This window comes from Periplaneta americana, chromosome 6 (assembly GCF_040183065.1).
Source record: "Periplaneta americana isolate PAMFEO1 chromosome 6, P.americana_PAMFEO1_priV1, whole genome shotgun sequence".
In the NCBI taxonomy this organism is placed as follows: Eukaryota; Metazoa; Arthropoda; class Insecta; order Blattodea; family Blattidae; genus Periplaneta; species Periplaneta americana.
In genome coordinates, this window is record NC_091122.1 from 18,180,756 (window position 1) to 18,186,981 (window position 6,226).

General features: G+C 34.9%; 1 non-coding gene across 1 annotated transcript; it reads right to left on the minus strand.

Annotated features, from left to right (window-relative positions):
• Positions 1–2,921: 2,921 nt before the first annotated feature.
• Positions 2,922–2,994, minus strand: TRNAH-GUG (transfer RNA histidin (anticodon GUG)). The gene has a single exon. It is a non-coding gene; the product is annotated as a tRNA-His (tRNA).
• Positions 2,995–6,226: the final 3,232 nt, after the last annotated feature.

The following is a 6,226-nucleotide window of genomic DNA, read 5'->3' on the forward strand; positions in this document are numbered from 1 at the left end:
AGAAACAAAAAAATAAAAAATAAAAATAAAAAAATAAATAAAAATAAATACAATAGAAACACATTCCATTAAATATTTGCAACGCGTTAGGTCTGGCAACTCATCATAAGATATATTTCTAATTTACATTTAAAGGAAATTAAAGTTCGGCAGCCCTTGACTTCAGGCGGCAGAGAATTCCAGTGACGAGAAGTACCAACAGTGAAAGATGAAGAATAAAGAGATGATGTGTGGAGTGGTATTTCTAGCATGTTATCATATTGTGACCGAGTATTTAAGTTATGATACTGAGAAAGACTGTGGAATCGGATAGATAAGTAAGAGGGAGTAGAGGTATGCAAAATTCGGTATAAGAGAGAAAGGGAACGTAACTTTCTCCTCTCATTTAACCTGTGCCACAATAATTTATCGAAAGAAGGCGAAATGTGATCGTAGTAGCGGACATTACAAATGAAACGAACACACGCATTATGAACACGTTGCAGTTTCTGGGATAAATCCACCCTGAGATCACTGAATAAAGCGTCACAATAATCGAAATGAGGCATAATAAGAGTCTGTACAAGCGTCTGCTTTAATTTAGCTGGATAGTGGTGCAATCTCTTTAATGAGTGAAGAGTGGAAAATACTTTCTTGCACGCGTGTTTGATATGCGTGTCCCAGGTAAGGTTAGATTCAAAATGAACTCCCAGGTTTTTTACAGTTGAACTGCATGGAATGATCGCTTTATTCAGAGTCACAGGAGGAAGGTTCAGCTTATTAATATCGGGGATTAATCTTTTATTCGAAAATAAGAGATAATGGTGTTTTAAGATAAATTTACCCTTGATGACGTAGTAACAGTCTGGAAAATGATAGACAACAGTAAGATATATAGGACGTATGCGGAGACTAAGAGGAAGGAAGAAAATAGGAAAGACTGGTTCGCAGTGAAAGATCTGCCCTTGAGAAGAAAACTGTGAGTGAATAAAAATGATTGAACTGATAATAATAGTTATTTACGATATGAGTATCGTAACGTTTCATATTACAATACGAGATTGGAAATTTGTAAAACGAGGCCGCACATAAAACGTTTTATACACTAACAATAATAATAACTGACGATAACCACTGTAGGCGATGCCACAGTGAGGTTGAAACTTTGGTTCATGTCTTGGGTTCATGCTCATTTGGCGAAACTCTTCGTAACAGCAGGCATCACAAGATCAGATATATAATCGCAACATGCCTTAAGTCCAATGGCTACACTACATATGAAGAAGTCCATGGAATAGCGGATACCGGAAGTCTTCGGCGTATTGATATTATAACATTTAAACCTGGAGAGACAAAAGATTATATTGTGGATCCGACCATCGGATTCAAGACGCATCAGAATCAACCCGAGGAGGTTAATCTAGAGACAAGAGCAATTTACGAACCACCTATCCCTTAGTACAAAACATCATTATTTGTGAAAAACAAAATCATGACTGTAATCCTAGATCATATATGTAACAGATATGTCGGGGTTATAGGCTTTGAGGTTAACAACTTTTGTCAGGTTTACTACGCTGCCATCTAGTTGTTGCATAAGGAGTCACGTCATAATACGCATTTGAATTGCATTAGCGACTGTGCTGCAATTTCGTGTTCGTTTACGGCGGACGGGTGGCGATCCTGGCGGTTGTTCTCTTCAAAGTGCTGCCGATTTTAACGTAGCGAGGAGTTATCTGTTACATATATGATCTAGGCTGTAATTAATTGATATATTCTAGAGTTAATTTTGTATGTTAAAGATAATCTTCCAACTTTAACATTAAGAAATGATATTCATTCCTATGACACAAGGCAAGGAAATGATTTTAATATCATAACATGTAGACTTGCTAAATCCCAAAAAAACTTTTGTCAAATGTCATTGGAGGTTGCAAATAAATTTCCATCCCATATTTTTAATTTAAACAGAGCTGCTCTCAAAATGTTACACCTCTAGTTGGTTAATTTTAAATCTGTTTTATAATATTGACGAATTTTTTGATTGTGCAATCTCTTTGTAATTTAACTGACCTTGTCTATAAATTTTGTTTTAGACATGTAATTTAAACTATTATACTATCATATAAACTCAGGGAAATAGAAGTCATCGGATTAATGGTGAGCGCTAGAGGGACCATAACAAAATAATTCTTGTCTTTCTGTCATAAATTTGGAGTCCCAATAACTACAATTAAGGAAATTTCTATGATAGCGTTTAAGGGTTCTATGCAGGTTTTACGGCGACACTTGTACTAGAATTCAAATTGCAGTTGAATTTTCTAATTCTATTTTATTTTTTATCTGTTATTTATTTTACTGCAAATTTTCATTATTGTAAAACATTTCTACTGTAAATTTCAGTTTATTTTAAACAAACTTCTTGTAAGACATTTTTAATGTCACACCTTAAATGTTACTGTTTAACATTCTTTTTCTTTGGCAACCTCACCAAGTTGAGGAAGATTAAATTAAAATTTAAAATTAAAAAAATAATTTTAATTAAAGCAGAGTAATTGTATTATTTATATTACTCGTAGTTCTGAGCATGTTTTGTAGAGAACCGATTGTATTATTATTATTATTATTATTATTATTATTATTATTATTATTATTATTATTATTATATAGATGATTAGTTTATGTTTGCTTTTTTAGTTTTAAACACAATAGGTTTTTATTAAAGATATTTTATTAATTTGTCCTACAGAATACAACTGCCATTATATTAGGAGCGCACTCAGCTGAGTGACTTGTTTGGCCGGGATTCCGCAGTTAAGTGCACAGTAATCTGTACAAATATATGCACTGCTAGGTATGAGAATATTAAAGATATTTTATTAATTTGTCCTACAGAATAATATCTGTAATATTGACAATTAATATTTGAGGAGAAAAATTCGTCCCGGCGCCGGGGATCGAACCCGGGTCCTTGGTTCCACGTACCAAGCGCTCTGACCACTGAGCTACGCCGAATTCAATCCACAGCACCGGACCGAACCTTCCTCCTTGAATGTTTCCCTCAACTGAGTGCGCTCCTAGTATAATGGCAGTTGACATTGGACATACACGTCAACATATATGCCTAACTTGGAGTCAGGCCACAAAGGGAAACATTCAAAGAGGAAAGTTCGGTCCGGTGCTGTGGATTGAATTCGGCGTAGCTCAGTGGTCAGAGCGCTTGGTACGTAGAACCAAGGACCCGGGTTCGATCCCCGGCGCCGGGGCGAATTTTTCTCCTCAAATATTAACGACAGGTTTTTATTTATAACAGAGGAACAGTTAATAGGAAAAATAAACAAACGTAGTTCAAATGAGTTCAAATGAGGATGCAGACATTGAAAATGCCGTGAATTCTGCAATTGAATGTTTACTACCATCGAAATCCCGAGAAAGATATGCAGTGGAATATAAAAAAAATAAGATTGGTGTTTTAAGAAAAAATGTAGAAAGTGTGTCGGAGAAGGTAATGCTGGAATACTTTAGTGAAAAAGCTGCATGTGGAAAGCAAAGTTCATTGTGGAAGCACTATTCGATGGTACGGAGTACATTATTTTTTTAAGAAGGTCGACATAAGTAAGTAGGCCTACATGCAATTTTACGCGTTTTTTTAAAGGAAAAGGTGAAGGCTACCAGGGTAAATAAAAAATCTAGTGTCTTTTCAAAGGAGGAATTTCACAGATCCCTACTGGAAGCATATTACAAACGTTATTCGATTATCATTACCTAACTAGTTGTGTAATAGAAGTATCATTACGTAACTAGTTGCGTAATGAATGTCTTTACAACATTGTTATTAGTGATGTAAAATCCACAATAAATAGTCAAAGTGGAAAAAACAAAACATAAACGCTGCATATGTAAACGATGGGCACTATTCTGAGGACATACTTTAAAATTCATTCCGGTTCATCAAGAAAAATTGGTCTATACATAATCTTTGTGACTAGGTTCTGGTTGTGTGGACATAAAGGAACGATTGTTATTCTTTTTGCACAGGTTCAGAAAACACGTTAAGGCCATTATTACATGGTAAGCATATCACGAACTGAGGGCTGCATAATTTCTTCAGTACGGGTTGTTTTACATTCGTTTTTAACCTAGTTTCTTTAAACCATGCAGCAAACCAGGAGGATGCGCTATCACGCACGTGTAGCTATTCGACCGTTCACCAAGTTCTTACATTCCCTGTCACGACCCCTTTGTAGACTTGCAAGCTTCAAGCCCCTTCTCTTTCAGATTACGTAACATTGCAGTCGGGATGTGCTGTGCAGTTTGAAGTGTCGAACTTGGTAAACCAAGGAAGTAATAAAGTGGTGCAGGGATACGTGCACAGTGTTCAAGACCAAGCATCCAAAGTCTTCGAGAAAAATACTGTCTCAGATTCAAAATATATTTAAAGACTTCTAATACTACATTCTTTCAAAGTATGCTTAATTTCGTCTTCAGCCACCCATTCCTTATCTTTCATTCTTCTGTAATTCTTCGAGTCTTCTTATGACACGCCTCTCATTCTCCTTAATATGTCAGTCCTTCTTTCCTCCCATTCTTTTACTCTTTCCACAACTTCCATTATTCCTATTCTGACAATCTTCATTTTCCGTCATTCTTCCTCAACTTTTATTATATTTAATCTAACAATCTTCAGTTTCCGCCAATTTTCCTAATATTTCATTACTTCTACTCTAAGAATCTCCATTTTCCATCAATATTTCTCAAATCCCATTACTCCTACTCTAACAATATTCATTTTCTGTCATTTTTCATAATATTCCATTACTTTTACTCCAGGAATCTCAATTTTCCATTAATATTTCTCAACCCCCATTACTCCTAGTCTAACAATCTTCATTTTCCGTCATTCTCCCTCAACTTTTATTATATTTAGTCTAACAATCTTCAGTTTCCGTCAATTTTCCTAATATTTCATTACTTCTACTCTAAGAATCTCCATTTTCCATCAATATTTCTCAACTCCCATTACTCCTAGTCTAACAATCTTCATTTTCCGTCATTTTTCCTAATATTCCATTATTTTTACTCCAGGAATCTCCATTTTCCATCAATATTTCTCAACCCCCATTACTCCTAGTCTAACAATCTTCATTTTCCGTCATTCTCCCTCAACTTTTATTATATTTAGTCTAACAATCTTCAGTTTCCGTCAATTTTCCTAATATTTCATTACTTCTACTCTAAGAATCTCCATTTTCCATCAATATTTCTCAACTCCCATTACTCCTAGTCTAACAATCTTCATTTTCCGTCATTTTTCCTAATATTCCATTACTTCTACTCCAGGAATCTCTATTTTCCATCAATATTTCTCAACTCCCATTACTCTTAGTCTAACGATCTTCATTTTCCGTCATTTTTCCTAAAATTCCATTACTTATACTCCAGGAATCTCCATTTTCCATCAATATTTCTCATCCCCCATTACTCCCAGTCTAACAATCTTCATTTTCCGCCATTTTTCCTAATATTCCATTACTTCTACTTCAGGAATCTCCATTTTCCATCAATATTTCTCAACCCTTACTACTTCTAGTCTAACAATCTTCATTTTGCGTCATTTTCCCTAATATTGCATTACTTATACTCTAGGAATCTGCATTTTTCCATCAATATTTCTTCACCCCATTACTCCTAACTTAATCTTTATTTTGTTCCATTACGCCTCAACTTCCGTTAATTATTTATTTATGCTCTGCCAATCCTCATTTTCCGTCAATTTCCATTATTTCTACTTTGACAGTCTTCCTTTCCCGCCATTTTCCCTCAACTTCCATTGTTCCCACTCTGCCAATCTTCATTTTCTGTCATTCAACTTCCATTATTCCGACTCTGACAATCTTCCTTTTCTACCCCCCTTCCTCAATTTATTCCTATTTTGTCAATATTTATTTCCTGTCATTTTCCCTCAAGTTCCATTATTCCTACTCTGCCATTATTCATTTTCTGTTATTCTTCTTTAACTTCCATTATCCTTATTCTGACAATCTTCATTTCGCACCCATTCTCCCTCAACTTATTTCTATTTCTTCAATATTCATTTTCTGAAATTTCTCTCAAATTCCATTATTCCTATTTTGTCAATATTCATTTTCTGCCAATTTCCCTCAAATTTCATTCTCCCTACTTTGCCATAATGCATTTTCCGCTATTCTTCCTCGACTTCCACTATTTCTACTCTGCCAATCTTTAT